The sequence below is a fragment of the Danio rerio genome, chromosome 8, assembly GCF_049306965.1.
Source record: "Danio rerio strain Tuebingen ecotype United States chromosome 8, GRCz12tu, whole genome shotgun sequence".
NCBI lineage: Eukaryota > Metazoa > Chordata > Actinopteri > Cypriniformes > Danionidae > Danio > Danio rerio.
This window is the reverse complement of record NC_133183.1, coordinates 14,400,678-14,417,268: the sequence shown is the minus strand read 5'-3', so window position 1 is coordinate 14,417,268 and position 16,591 is coordinate 14,400,678. Positions and strand designations below refer to the sequence as shown.

Genomic DNA, 16,591 nt, shown 5'->3' with positions numbered 1-16,591 from the left:
GTGGAATCACGTCTCTCCACCTTATTTTTACGCATGGATGAAAGAAGTGTTTACTTGCATTAAATTGGAAAAGATTAGACTATTACTGGACAGCATGGTGGTGCAGTGGGTAGTACAATTGCCTTACAGCAAGAAGGTCGCTGGTTCGAGTCCCGGCTGGGTCAGTTGGCATTTTTGTGTGGAGTTTGCATGTTCTCCCTGTGTTGGCGTAGGTTTCCTCCGGGTCCTCCGGTTTCCCCCACAGTCCAAAGACATGGTATAGGTGAATTGGGTAAGCTAAATTGTCTGTAGTATATGAGTGTGAATGAATGTGTATGGATGTTTCCCAGTGATGGGTTGCACCTGGAAGGCCATCCCCTGCGTAAAACATATGCTGGATAAGTTGGCGGTTCATTCTGCTGTGGCGACCCTTGATTAATAAAGGGACTAAGCCGAAAAGAAAGAAAGAAATAGACTATCACTTACTGGTTCTTTAAAGACCTTTGACAAGGTGTGGCGCCCCTTTTTAGATTATCTGCTGGATAACTCTAACTTGATTCTTTTACTGAGCCATAACATATGAACATTTATTATTCAGTTTTTTTCTTTTGCTTTTTAATTTAAATTATTTTTTTAAATTATTAATTAAGTTTTAGTTTTTCAATGGGAAGATATAGGGAGGGTAGTGTTTATTCGGGGTAGTGTTAGCAACGACAAGGAAGGATAATTAGAAAATGAATGTTGTAATTGACATTTCATGTGAAAACTTCAAAAACTGAAATAAAAAATACTTAACTGAACTGAATTTTAATTTGTTATTAACTTCATTGAATAAAACAATTATGACTTTTGAGTGCGATCATCTACATATTATCTAGCATTAATAAATTCTTTTGCAGTTTTCATTACATTGACTTTAGCTAAAATAACTGTTGTTAACAAATGGAACTGAACTGTACATGAGTTCATGAACAAAAGGCTTATAAAAAGTCACAGAATTTGCAACGTGAAGCCAGATTAATTTCCAAGTATTTACACAAAATTAAGTATTAATTCATATGCTGTTATAAAGAACAATCTGAATATTTCTAATAGGCAGTCTAAACGTTTGATTGATAAATAATGTCATAGCGTAATCTTTCTTCCAATCAAAATGAATTGTTCACCCAAAAATTTAGGATATGCTGCTAAATTACTCACCCTCAAGCATTTAAGATGCAGGTGATTCTTTATTTTATAGATTGTAGATTTTTAGATTAAATCGTCTATAGGTCTACTTGGTGATTTATAAAATGCAAGTCAACAGCTATCAGCATCAAAGGCTAATGTTATACCACGAAATTAATACCTCAATCCTTACTAAAACACTGAAGTCTAAAGAAGTAAAATGATTGGCTTATTCATCGTATTTACAACAATATTACTTAATTTTTTAATACATTTTTAAATAAACGACCCTAATGTGCTTCTTCTTAGGATCAACAGAGGGCGCCACTTTTTTTAGTTTTTCGCCACTAATTACTAAGTTTTGGGAAGACAGCTGGAAATGCAGTAAAGTAAGCAACCACGACATCATTTTATAAGGTAAGATGTCGTTAACAACTTCCCAATGTACATTTATTCACTAGTCAAAACAAACATATTAGCAATTGCTTGGACCTCTTACCTAAACTGCCATGATTTTGATGAAAATCGTACCTGCTAATAGGAGGAAGTCACGCCATGTTTTAGAGCTCATATCTCGGTGTTTTTTTGTGTTGTTTCTAGGGTGTTTACTAACTTATTAGAGTGAGTGTTCTGTGTGGTTGCTACTTGCCAGGCGACTATTATTTTAGCTTGGATGTTATTAGACTATGGGGTTGTTATTATATTTTGTATGTTGCTGCATAAGCAGTTGCTGTGTTGTTTTGGATAGATACTGTTACTATAGTACTAGTACATATTATATTATGATAGTGTATTTATACTGTATTTACTGTATTTTAAAAATACTACAAAGTCATTTTAAAAGGTAGCATGACATTTCTTTGCAAACTTTCCATCAATAGGTCTATTAGATCAATTCCTTCATCATTAAACTGACTTAGTGAAGTAAACAGTTTAATAACAAATTTTCTTCCCACTTAATTCGTTCAGTTTTCTGTTCTGATCTGAAGTTTATAGGCAAATAGCTGAGAAAGCACCAGTCAGAGGCCTCAATTTTAAGATGTCATAATGTACTGTAGACTTTTTATTACAATATTTTACAGTATTTTGAAAATACAAAAATATGAGACACTTAAGTATTTTGATACTTCATATCAAGACATTTTCTTCAACCCTATCAAATACAAATGACAAAATACTATTTTGTATTTGAAACACTTGTATTATAAATACTGCCCATCCCTGATCACATTGATATTATAATTTGCTGTGAATATGTATTTTAGTTGATTTTGCAGTTTTTCAGTTTCAGTTTCCTTTATTTTGTCATTCAAAATGTCACAGTAGATTTTACGTTACACCACCGCCCATGAAGAACATAAAAAAGCATCAGAAAACAATAAAAAACCTAATATAATAAATACACTTTTGTAATTATATGAATATGTAAATCAATTCAATTCAATTCCTCTTTATTTCTATATCGCTTTTACAATGTAGTGTAAAAGCAGCTTGACATAGAAGTTCTAAATTGAAACTGTCTCAATCCAGTTTTCAGAGGTGAATTTCAGTTTATATATATACTATATGTAAAGTTCTTTCGCCTAAACTTGACATTGAGCATAGCCTATATATATTTGAAGGTGTCTATTATGCATCTTATTATGCTACTAAACTCTATATCTTAGTAGTTCTTAGTTGTTCAGTTTTTTTAGTGTCATCTTTTGTGTTATAGCTAATTTTGAATCTGTGTGTTCCTGTTTGGTTTGACAGCTAAAGAATCACAGTGATGTTTGGAGCAGTCAGTGTTTACTTGAGGAAAAGCGTTGTGTGTTCTAATTGAGTGTTTTGTCCCACATTGGAATTCAGCGAATGAAACTTTGTTTATTCTCACCATTCACGGTGCTATTTCAGCTTTGTCCCAAATAGTTTTTCCAGGATGTTATTTCTGTTTCGCTGCTGGTGATTTTCTGAGGTAGAAAAACCATTCAAAATTGGCCCATAATTTTTCAGTGAATTGCTTTTTAAAAGTGGCTACCTTCGTGGTCCTTTCATTCTGTCTGACCTGACAAAATAAATGAAAATCGAGCGTTATAATGTGCCAACAAAATGGTTGACCACAGCAAGGTTGATTTTTATGACATAAAGCAGCGTCTAATTGATCTCCAGGTATTTGCACTCCATTTATGTTCTTTTCTTCTGATGAATATGTGCACTGTTTTATCACTCCTGCAAAAGTCCAGTGACGCATGAATCTGATTCAGCAGATTTCTTTAAAGTTTTCTGGTAATTAGAATAGCACAGTTGGCCGATTAGTTGTTCGCTGACCTTGTGTCAGTGCAGAATTCGAGTGTAAATGTAATTCAGTAGACTATTTACACACAGCGACTGACTTCATATTTCATAATTCATAAGCTTCTTTTCCAAACCCTACTGAGCTGTCACTGTAGGCATAATAAACCTTAAATCTGTTCAAAATGGCAGATTGTTAATTAAAATATGTGTTGTTGTGCATCCGTAAACATGACATCCATAAGAATGCACAGCTTTCTACCGGAATCGCATTTGAAAACTCCTTTAGTGTATGATGTTGCATTTTTGAACATGTAAAAGATTCATGCAGCCTACTCCAATATCAGTGATATTATTCTCTATATCAGTAAGCACTGTTTCTGAATGCAAATGCATCGATGGAAGTCCTGAATATCTTCCAGGAATTTACAGATCATGATATCCTACGCTTAAATAATTCCAGCCCAAGGGAACAAGGCCTGGTTGAGTTGTGTGAATGTGTTGTCCAAGAGATGCTTTTTCACAGATCTAATATTCTGATACATGTAATTTCTTCCTCTGCTGTTTACATGCACAAAAATAACCAACATTTAAAGATTTGTTTTTTGTGGTTTAACCTAGAGAGAATGTGACAGTTATCTTAAAAGAGAAGTTGGTTTAATATTCACGCAGCACCAAATTTTTTGTTCATGTGATTTCTTTGTTTGCTCAAAAAACCTTTTATGGGTTTTTACTGAATATTTAAAATCCCCATGAAATTAAAATGAAAGTTTTTTGGTGTTAGTATCAATGTGTTAATCTTAAGGTTATCTTCAAGCTAACCTAGAGTTAGCTTTAAAAAAATTAGTTAGCTTAAAGACATTTAGAAGATATAAACATTCAAATCTTTAGGTTTGTCACTTCCGGTAAAATGAATCAGTAGTTATGTTTCCATCCACTTATTTTTATGCTCATTTTGAATATGCGCTTAAAATTTTTTGATTGGAAATGCCAAGACTAACGTAAGTTTTGAAAATGCGCATAAAAAACGTATGCACATAACTGAGTGGGATAAACTTTTTTTTTTTGAAAAGAAAAGATGGGCATAAACTACAATGGAAACACTTTCACTTAAAAAATTTCAATATACACATTAAAAGGGTCATGTGAATATGCTCCAAGAGATCATGTGATGACACAAATATGTGTGAATGGACAAACCAGCAGGCTGAACGCATTGTAAAACATCTGAAATGTTGTTTTGATCATTCTAAAACGCCTTAACCATTTCAGTATTGGTGTTATTATATTATTATTTCCTCCAGAACTGTCAAGAGCATCTGCGCTCTGCATCTCATGGCCTTAACACCACTGCGTGTCGTCTTTTGAGATGCAAGTCATTTATTAAATAAAGAAAAGATTGAAGCAGCTTCTCCTACTGCAGTAAATTCTGTTTTTACTGTTGATATTTGCCGCCAGTTAATCAGAAAGTGACGATTTTGTTCTCTTTGATTTGTTGGATAAAAACCTTTTCTTTATTTGCACTTCTTTTATGCAATATTTCAGTTTGGCGCACAAATTTAATTCACATTTTTGAATGGAAATATAGCTACTAATCTTTTTGATGTTATCTCAATCTTTAGTTTCACATAAAATTATTCTGACCAATCAAATGCTCTCCATTAGTTGATATGTCCCATCTCTTCAAGATGTTATTGCTAGTGACCATTTTTAATCGGTGAATAATAGAAGTGTATAGGGATGGCTAATGTCACTTGCTTTTACACTGCCTTTCATCTCATTTTATACTTGAACAACTAAATTAAGGCTTAAGTCTACTTAACTGATAATTAATTACCTAACAGGACCTTTTAAATACATTGTTGATGTGTTGTTTTGTTGATGTTAACTAGGGAAGCAGAGACACAAACTGTAAAGAATCCACCTTCTTTTGGGAAGGAGGATTTTGGTCCTCCTTCCCAAATGGTCTTTTAGGTGACTTAAAAGAAAACTTTACATCTGTGTGTACAAATGAGACTCAAAGTACATAAAAAGAGAAGACATGATAGGACACTTTAATAAAAAAGTAGTACCTGTATTAAAAGTCTTTCTGTTGACGCCGTGTCACCGTTTTCATCTCATCCCGTCAGACCCCTTCTTTTTTTGAATCCACACAAAGTTCCTTTAAACCTTATTGACTGATCATCCTCACTGAGAAACATGTTTCCCGTAAAGCTGTTTCTTTCAGGGGTACATCTGTGTCCTTGTTTGCACACAGAAGCAAAAAAAAGATATATAAAAAAGAGCTGTTTTCTTTCTACATGGTGACTGAAGTGAATGGGTGATGGTTTTGAGATAAGAAATGTGTTGTCATTTTTTTTTTTTGGTCTGTGAAAGAAGGCTCCCCAGAGTCAAGATGATCTTTTCTTGATAACATCTGCTATAGTGTTTGCTTGGTGTGTCCATATATTAAATAATTGGTGGCAGCTCTTCTTTCACATTTTGAAACATGTTCCACTTCATGAAACAATCATTCATTCATTTTCCTTCGGTTTAGTCTCTATTTCAGAGGTCGCCACAGCAGAATGAACCGCCAACTATTCTGGCATATGTTTTACGCAGTGATGCCCTTCCAGCCTCAACCCAGTACTGGGAAACACCCATACACACTCATTTACACACTACAGCCAATTTAGTTCTTCCAATTCACCTATAGCGCTTGTCTTTGGACTTTGGGGGAAACCAGAGCACTCGGAGGAAACCCACATGAACAGGGAAAGAACATGCAAACTCCACACAGAAATGTCAACTGGCCCAGCTGGAACTCAAACCAGAGATCTTCTTGCGGTTAGGCGACAATACAGCCACTTATGATTAAGTAAATGATGCAGCTAAATCTTTTAAAAAAACATCAATCATAGCACAAATATTAGATATTTTTAAAACTTAAAATAACACAATAAAATGGTTGTGTTATTCAGTGTCTACAGTATAGCTTCTTCCCAGCATGCACCAGGGAATGGATTTTATGCTTGCTATTTAGTATTAGTTTGTAATTTAGCTTACTTATGCTTATTACTTATTATTAGATTGACTGTTATCCAGGTTTGATTAAATTTGTTGACTTTGTTGTCATATTTACACTATAATAAAGTATTCCTAATCCAACTTAATTTAGCTGCTGCTTTAAGGTAATATTCAAATAGGTTGAACAAGTTATTATTTTTTTCAATGCTAATAAAGAAGATAGGGTGACACGGTGGCTCAGAGGTTGGCACTGTCGCCTCACAGCAAAAAGGTCGCTTATTTGAGTCCTTGCTGGGTCAGTTGGCATTTCTGTGTGGAGTTTTGCATGTTCTCCTCATGTTGGCATGGGTTTCCTCCGCGTGCTCCTGTTTTCCCTCAGTCCAAAGACGTGCTATAGGTAAACTGAATAAACTAAATTGGCTGTACTGTATGTGTGTGAATGAGCGTGTATGGATGTTTCCCAGTACTGGGTTGGAGCTGGAAGGAGATCCGCTGTATAATACATATGGTAGATAAGTTGGTGGTTCATTCTACTGTGGCGGCCCCTGATGAATAAAGGGACTAAGCTGAAGGAAAATGAATAAATAATAAAGAAGACAATACGTAATCTGTCTAATTAAAATGTAATGACATTTAAATTTGATTCAATATTTCAATGAGCATGTTGGCACTTATAATACTTGTTTAATTTTTTGAGTTAATACTTTTATTTACAAATGAAGTCTACAGTCAAACATACAATGCATTGTTTATCTTTTAATGTAAATTGAACTTTTTCTTTAAATTAGTTATTGTCCTCATTTATCCAACTTCATTCATTCATTTTCTTTTCGGCCTAATCCCTTTATTAATCTGGGGTCGCTACAGCGGAATAAACTACATGATTAACCAATTTATCGAGCATATGTTTTACGCAGCCGATGCAGTTCCAGCTGCAACCCATCTCTGGAAAACATCCATACACACTAATTCAAACTCATACACTACTGACAATTTACCCTATCCAATTCATCTGTACCACATGTCTTTGGATTGTGGGGAAAACCAGAGCACATGAACCCACACGAACGCAGGGAGAACATGCAAACTCCACAAAAAAACGCCAACTGACCCAGCTGAGGCTCGAATAAGCGACCTTCTTGCTGTGAGGTGACAGTCCTACCCACTGCACCACTGCGTCGCCCTCCTTCATGTCATTCCAAACATAGAATAGACTTTATTTCATCAGACAATACATTTTTAATCATAAATATTTTCTTATATCTCCATTAAAAAATCTAAAGTCTAAAGCTTTAAAGCATTTTTAAAGAGATAATAAAAAGAGACGTAATCGTGTTATATGATGCACAGGTTTAATTTAGTCTTGTACATTGATTAGCAAACATAAAAACTGATTGTCTTTTTCAGAAGCTCAAAAATCCCAGCGTGGCATGCAAAAATAAACCTCACAGATTCTCATATATCAAGCAAGTATGCTTAAGTTTCAAGAGCAAATTGCTGTAGTCGGCATTTGATTAAAAATATCTGTGTTCTGAAGATGAGCAAAACCCTTATGTGTTCGGAAAGACACAAGCGTGGGTAAACAATGACTGAATTTTCAATTTGTTGTGGACTATTTTGAATGCAAATTGTTACATTTCAACTATCATGTGTATATTATGTATAATTAAACACTTTAATTTAAAGAATCAATTCATGCAAGCTGCTTATACCGAAATGTCAATCACAAATGCAGCTCAACCAATAGCCACAATCACTGGCCATGTCCAAAACAATGCCTGCAGATTAGCTTTTAACAGTGATTAGTCTTTGCTGGCACTTGAAAGGCTCAGTGTGCCGGGAGTTTTCCCAGTGTCAGCAGAAGGGGGGCACTTTTTTGTAAGCAGAACAACAGTAAACAGATTATATGGCAGACAAACAACGGAAGTGTTTCTTACTGATCACCTCATTACATAGGAATAACAAGGCAAGCTAAGATTAGCCGCGGGGGAACGAGAACTTGATTGTAGTGGTATTACAGAGGTCCCTCAAACCATACTGCCTATTATCCGCAGGTTGAAACGTTCCCGTGTGGGTTTTAAATGGAGTCTGGCTCCTCCTGTAGGCAGGCAGTAGACGTTTCCCTCAGTGGGATGGCATTAACCCTGGCTGCGAGCTGCATAGCTGCCCCTACAGAGCTCTGGATGTAGGCCTGCTAATTTCAAGCATTATAATTCAAAGACGTATTTCAGCGGTTGCTTGGTTACCGAGAGAGCTCGCTGCACCTCGGCTTTATTTAAATCAACATTTGTGCACTTTGTGCCATTTATTCCAGACACCACAAAAGAAAGGCTATTGACTTTTTGTGCAATAAGTGTTTAATGTTATTGATGTCACTGAATGGGTCATTTAGGCTCATTAGCCTGTGTCTGCATCAGTAGCTATTTCAACATGATTGAAATTGCGTTTCATCCGGAAAACCTGCATGCAAAAAAACACATTTGTCGCACTGCTTCAGCCCAGATGCACTAATTTACATCATCCTGTGCAGATAGTGCTGCCCGCAATCGATACCTTTATGGCTAATCTTTACTAAACAGCATCACAATGAGATGAAACTTGCAGAAACATTTCCAGGTGAAAATGCATTTTATTTCAAAAGAAAAATGCTTGTAATTATAGTTTGAGTAATAAAAAGGAAGCATGTGATTTGGGACAAGTGTTTTTCTGTTTATGTTAACATTTATTTAATATTATTATTATCATAATAGATCAATTATGATATAGAAACATAAGAATAAACTGCAATAAAAATATTGTAATAATATAAAATAATCGTTTATTACATAACTGTAATTTGTATTTTTTACTGTAACCTAGAATATAATTTATTTAATCAGAAAATAAATTTTTAATCATAAATATTTTTGTCTCTCCATTAAAAGTCTGTTCTTCTAAAACTGTAGAGCTTTAAAACATTTTTAAAGAGATGAAAAGAGACTTGTGGTCATGTTATATGATGCACAGGTTTAATTTAGTCTTGTACAATAATTAACAAAAATAAAACCTCATTGTCAATCATAGAAGACTTCTAGAGTTCTCCATAATCTTGGACCAGGCTGTATCCTGTGCAGATGCTGTGGTGGTCATGGAGGAGTGGAGGGTATTATACTGATTACCAAAAAGACCCCAGTGACAGACGAGTCTCTGCATTGATCTCGTGAACCACCCTGTACACCTCCAGTGACATTCATAATAGATACATTACAATTTAAAAACCATCATAAACTGCAATATATAAATATTACAATGATATAAAATAATCATTTATTACATAACTGTAATTTTTTGTAGTAATTTTTTCTGTTTTTTTTAAAGGTAAATGTAGGTGTAGATTATACAGTGCATTGCTAATTGCAGAGCTCAACTATTTAAAAAAAGAAAGAAAGAAGTTCTGAAAGAGATCAGGGCTCAGCCAGGTAATATAAAGTAACGCAAAAGTTACGTAACGCATTATTTACCATAAAAAGGAACTAAGTAACACAACTACTTAATTTTTAGGGAGTAACTCAATATTGTAATGCATTACTTTCTAAAGTAACTTTACCCAACACTGGTCGCCACAGCGGCATGAATCACCATCTATTCTGGCATATGTTTTATGCAGCGGATGCCCTTCCAGCCGCAACCCAGTACTGGGAAAGCATAACATCCATTTTCATGTAAATGTTCGAATATATACCAGTACATTGTTAAGGAGAAAGTGTTTTCTCCACTCTTCTTCAGACAGTTTTGTAGATGCAGCTTTTTTACTGGCTGCCAATTATATCCTAAATAAATATCTGTCCTCCTTTTCAACTTTATTACACACATTGATCTTTTAATACTCATCTTTACTAATCAAACTATTTAAATCCTTTATGCCAATCCTCTGCATCGTTACCTTATCCAGTGAATTGAATTGAAGTTTTCGTGGATCCATAAACATGCAACTTAGTCCCGGATCCATTTACACCTCTCACATCCTCATTTACATCCTCATTTACACCAACTCAGTTCACAGAAAGAATCTCTGAAGTAATTGCTCGGCATGGATTGTAAGTCTTGAACTAATGGTTATTATCAGTTATTATTACAAAACATGATCCCCTTCTTTGACCAACTGAAAAGCATTCACTCAAACTCACAACATTCTGTTATAATCAATAAAGCTCTTTACAATGCACTGTTAATCACATTTACATCTTGCCCACACTTGTTATAATGAGAAGTCTGCATAAATGCATACTTTTGAGAGAAGTAAACACCTCTGATTGGCTGTTGTGTTCAAGTACTCAACAGATAGGCCTGTGATTGGCTACCTTACCCTGTAAAAAACACATTGTAAATTAGAAACTTTTGATGCATTACATCTTCAACTGAGGGTTATTTTAATTTTTTGAGGCTGCTTAGCACTTTAATCACACACAATGGAACTAAACCTGGCTCTATATCAGTATTACTAGCCATATTACTAGCCTTTGAGTACTAGCTGTTGCCATCTCACAAATCTATCCTCTGAAGATTAACATCTTTAGAAACACTTTGAACATCGTTGAAGTAATGGATGTAATGATATTTAAAGCCCTGCTCTGCTGGCTGATGGGATTGGCTTGGACAGGCTGTTTTTGGTTACACTGCAGTGCAGAGAAAACACACAGCATGGTTTGTCTGTAAGAATCTTAAAAGCACCAGATAGACATGTAAAGTCCTAAAAACTGGTTGTGACCAATGCAGAAATTGCGAATGGGTCTATAAATAGATTTGATTGCATATTTTTTTATATAAATGTTTATTATATATATTATATATACTTGTTGGTTTTCACAAAATTCACCCTAAAGACAACCAACAGCTTCAGGCACATAATGTGACAATCAAATGCAGCATTGTTCACCCAAAAAGTAAATTGCCTAATCTTATTTTGTTCCTTTTGTGGTTTTGTTTTTCTTTCTTATGTTGAACACAAAAGAATATATTTTGAAAAATGCTGGCTGCTGGCACCAAGGTTATTTTAGCAAATGAAAACTATAATTTAGCCTAAAACTATTGGTCAAAAAGCATTTTCATTAACTGAAATCAAATTCAAGATAAATGAAAAACTTAAACTAAATGAAACTCAAATGAAACAGTCAATAAAAAACAAACGGAAATAAAATAAAATTATAATTGGCAAAAATAACAGTCTTTTCCAGAATTATAAATTCCTGAAAAAACTAAACAGAAATTCAGTCTTTCATTTTCCTTCAGCTTAGTCTCTTTATTCATCAGGGGTCGCTACAGCAGAATGAACCGCCAACTTATCCAGCATACGTTTTACACAAGGGATGTCCTTCCAGCTGCAACTCAATTTATCTATACAGCATGTCTTTGGACTGTGGGGGAAAATAGAGCACCTGGAGAAAACCCACACCAACACGGAGAGAACATGCAAACTCCACACAGAAATGCAAACTGACCCAGCCGGGACTCGAACCAGCGACCTTCTTGCTGTGAGGCGACAGTGCTAACCACTGAGCCACTGTATTGCCCCTAAATAGAAATGTGTTCTCAAAATAGAAACTAAACTAAAACTAACAAAACCATTAATGAAATGAACTTAACTGAACGTTGAAGCAAATTTTAAAATGGTATTAATTATTATTGAAATGAAAAGTACTTAAAAAATGCAAAACTATAATAAACTTGGTGTTTAGTAAACTGGCGAAACTATAAATACCAAAACTGAAACTAAATATATAAAATCTAAATAAAAATATGTTCACGAAATTAAAACTATACTAAAACTAACCAAGCATTAATAAAACAAATTCAAACTAAACCAGACAGCACTGAAATAAATATTTAAAAAAGTGCAAAACTATAATGGCCTTGGATGGCACCTATGGGAGTCAATGCAGGTGTTGTATCAAATTTGTAAATTTTATGAGACTTGTGTACTTGAATGTTGTTGTATAAGAAATTTGCTTTGAATTTGATACTTTTAAGACTAATATAAACAAAATATAAACACAAAACCAATCCTGAATAAAAGACAACCGAACAACAGATATAAAAAACAGAATTCAATAGTAATGATGTTGGCTACCATAATTGGACATTTATTTAAAGCAGTTTCTGTAGGCCAGTTAGACAAAATAAATAAATAAAATTTAAAGCAAATTTCTTATACAACAACAATAATGTACACAAGTCTCATAAATGGTGCAAATTGATTTAAATTTACCTCTACCCACCCTCTACAAATACAGGTTTAAAAGGTCACATACAAACCTAACTCATGCTGATGTCATATCTTTAACATAGACTCTTTCTGAAAACGTAGCTCTATATACATTTCTGGAGATCATCAATTATGTAGCTCGAAGTATGTATGGCTGCATTTTTATCTTTAAAACCAACGCTGTGTGGCGGTATGACGCCTTTACTTTTCGCGCTTACCAACTGACCGCTTACCTCCATATGGATGGCTTTCCCGCTGTTACTGGTTTGTCCAGTTAGCTCGCTATGTTAGTCGGCAGACTTGAGTCGCAGAGAGGAGTTGACCACGACAATGGGGTTCGAGTCTGGCAAAGAATGGTTACAGAAAGTAAGACAAAACAGAAACCAAAAAATACATAAAAACATGTAAAAAACAGGGTGAGAATGTGGTAAAATCTGAAATGATGGTAAAAATCAGGTGAGGGCTTTTCTTTTTCTGCTTTGCCTTTGAAAACTGCCGGTTGGGTTTAGGGAAGAGGGAGGGTGGGTCAGTCGATTGGTCAGTCAGTCATTCAGTCAGTTGACAGCGGCCTCCTGGTGGATTTACATGAGAACAGCAGGCGGATGGCACTTGTGAAAGAAATTTGAGATCTCAAAAGTGTACACAGCCTCTGGTGGATTCGCGAAAACAAAAACTGAAAAAAAAAAAAAAAACGTAGCTCCTGGGACGTATTTGGGCTCTAAAGAAATGTATATAGCAGTATGTTATTAGAATGAGCCTGGGTTGCATTTCGTGGTCTATAGAGTAATTTTGCCAAATTATTTGATTATAGCTTCATCAGAACAAGTTTTTCAGTGAGGGGAGTCACTGACATTTTTCTAAATATCTTCAACTGAAGAGGTGAGTAAATTATGGCATCATTTAAATTTTTAGGTGAACCATCCCTTTAATATAAAATCTAAAACAGTGTGCAACATATGTTTTCACCCACACTTACTCCTCTCCTTGACCACTCACCGAGACAAATAACCTTTGATTTGGAAACATGACAGAAACCAGGGTCGAACAGATTTCCTGGGGAATCTGTCACAGTAGAGGTCTGTATTAATCACTCGCTCTCTGGAGCCCCGTCACACTCGCTGTGTAGGTTACTAATGTGACTCTGCCGCTCTTCTGGACAGCAGCCACTTCCAGTTGTCTGAATGTTTGGTGCGGTCCGAAGGCTTGCCACAAAAGATACTCACAACCGCCTTCGTAAGTTGCAGGAATGCCAAGAAAATAAGGGATGGTATATAAACTAAGACAGTCTTCCTGTTTCTTTTTTTTAGATTGTGACACGAGGAGAAAATACTGAACTACTGAAACGGTTTTAATACTTTATATAAAAGGCTTTTTTTGGTGATGGCAGCTTAAAGACACCTCTCATATGGAGAAGGAAGTCTCATGAATTGCTCAGGTTTGGGTTTTTTCACAGATTTCATCAGAGTGTAAAAACCTTTACGGTTCTGTGGGTCTCGTCTATCAAATATGATCTTTCTTTTGTATTCTCTATTGGATTCAAGTCAGGTGATTGGCTGGGCCATTGTACAGCTTGATTTTCTTTCTCTGAAAGCATTTGAGAGTGTCTTTGGCTGTGTTTTGGATCATTGTCTTGCTGAAATGTCCACTCTTGTTTAATCTTCATCATCCTGCTAATGTGGATGTTGGACTGAAGGAGCGAATATTAATTTACAACGACAAAGGGCAGAGGGTTGCTGAAGAACTACTGAGAGATTTCATATGCTGTCTGGGCTTTCACTGCCTTTCTACACCTACCTTTCTTCATGTGTTTAATACTTTTTCCCTGCGTCATTTCATTTTATTAAACAACTTAATTTGTAAACTAATTAGTTTTGTTTTCATGTATGTATGGATTTCTTTGGTTGCTATCAACATTCGGGGAAATTTTCAAGTCAACAGCACCTTTAGAAATATGTTTTCTGAGAAAAATGGGGACATGCTCAATACTTCTTTGCCCTACTGTATATGTCCAAGTTACCAACAACATATTTCCAGCACTTGTCATCCAAACTCAACTAAAAGTTCATCCAGAATGCACTTAATGAAGACCGCATGTGTGTCATCATGGTAAAATTCATGCATACTGGTCCTCTGCACCCAGGGATTAGTCAAAGAATATTAAGTATGGATGCAATTCCCATTACAAACCTCATGAAATATGCATAGCCGATATAAATTATAAAGAGAAAGTCTTCTGAATCTATCACAGAGCTGCACTGGAGGTCATTATGTGGTCTTTTACCGTTTCAAACCACCGCTTAAAGTTAGATTTGAACTCTGAGTGGCTTGCCCTCCGCCACAGCCCTGTCAAGATGTTTGGCAGCCGTCACTTACCCTGCACAGCTGTCCACAGTCAGGCCTCTGTTAGCATTTGGCACTTGGACACCAATAATGGCTGAAGAAAAATGGAAAATGACATTTACCGTGAAGCACGTAGCTGTGCTGAGCTGGGGTTCGTCAGATGGGAGCCAGAGGTCCGACAGGTCACTGTTAATGTAAGATTTCAAACAGTGTTTTCAGTACAGTGAAGAAGTACATCAGAAAAGTGTCAGAATTTCATACAACTCAAAAAGAGTTTCTATTGCGTCTCTGACAGCTCTGTTTACAGAAATGCCTACAGTTTCCTCTCTAGTGAAATGAGCAACAGTTTTTAGTTTCCATCATCTAAGATTATGGAATTTTCATGTGACTGTTATTGGTCTCTGTGTATCTTTTGGTTTGTTTTGTGCCTTTATGAAGAGTATTTAGTTTTTTCCTCTTTTTCTTACTCTGTTGAAAACCCACACTCTCAGAAATAACGGTACTAAAGCTGTCACTGTGAAGGCACCTTTCATTTTTTTCCTAAAAGGTATATATTGATATCTTAATGGTGCATAATAGGTACTTTTAAGGTACCAATTATTTAAAAGGTCCATATTAATGCCTCGAGGACACATATTAGTACCTAAAAAGTACAAAAGTGTTTCTCTTAAAATCTTTAGGGTACTGATATTTACTTTTGAGGTACCAAAATGGACTCTTTAAGTACAAATGTGTATCTTTTAAAAAGGTACCACCCCAGTGACAGCTTGCATACCTTTACTTCTGAGTATATTATTTTATTGTACTAAGGTGGTGTAAAGGATCACATGGTTCGCATCACCTTACGGTTTTTGAGTCATGGATCGGACCATTTTTGGATTAGCTAAAAGGGGGGCACAAATGTCATTTGCTTTCCATTTATTACAAAAACAGTATTTTTAATAAAATTAAATCAAGAAATAACCAGCTGAATGTTTGTTAATTTGGCTTGTCCTATTCTCATGTTATGTGCTACATTTGGTCACACAGGCATTAGCAATAGGCTACAAGGGTGTACAGTACACACTCGCCTGTGCAGGTTTAAAGAGGAGAGAAGAGAGTTGGGTAGCCGCTCCATTCACGTTCTCATCCTGCCAGTTTACATATGCTTGATGTGTTGACGTCTCCACATACGCTGCATCTGTAAACAGAAAGCCAATAGCTGTGCTTTCATTCGAAGATGTGAATTAAACGTAGGCTTAAAACTGGAACATTGCATAAAACATTTGCAGATAAAGCACTGTTTACACCCAATGAGTGAAAAAGAGCAAAATTGTTATTTCCTGATAAACTGCTAAATATTAACAGAAAAATGGAATATCTTCATTAATTTATCAAATGATCTGTAAAAGGTGCATAGGAACATGGCTAATGTCATATTTCATGTCTTTATTTACATATAATTTGATACATACAGATAGGACTCGGCGAGGTAAAGTAAAGCACATCATACAAATATACAGGACTCAGGACCCATTTCTCATGCTTGAAGTGAAATTAGATTGTGGATTTGGAATTTGCAAAAATGAATACTGCTAAATAAATATT

The 16,591-nt window shown here is 35.3% G+C and overlaps 1 protein-coding gene across 13 annotated transcripts in view; it reads left to right on the top strand.

Annotated features, from left to right (window-relative positions):
* The first annotated feature begins 1,486 nt into the window (after nt 1–1,486).
* fibcd1a (fibrinogen C domain containing 1a) overlaps nt 1,487–16,591 on the top strand; it is a 398,615-nt gene continuing 383,510 nt past the window's right edge. For 10 of the 13 annotated variants that reach the window (XM_073910115.1, XM_073910113.1, XM_073910111.1 and 7 more), the window contains exon 1: nt 1,487–1,563. The gene's annotated coding sequence lies outside the window, so the exon portion shown is untranslated. Of the gene's footprint in view, nt 1,591–16,591 lie in introns of all 13 variants that reach the window. The other 3 variants (XM_073910109.1, XM_073910106.1, XM_073910110.1) reach the window with 2 other exon arrangements.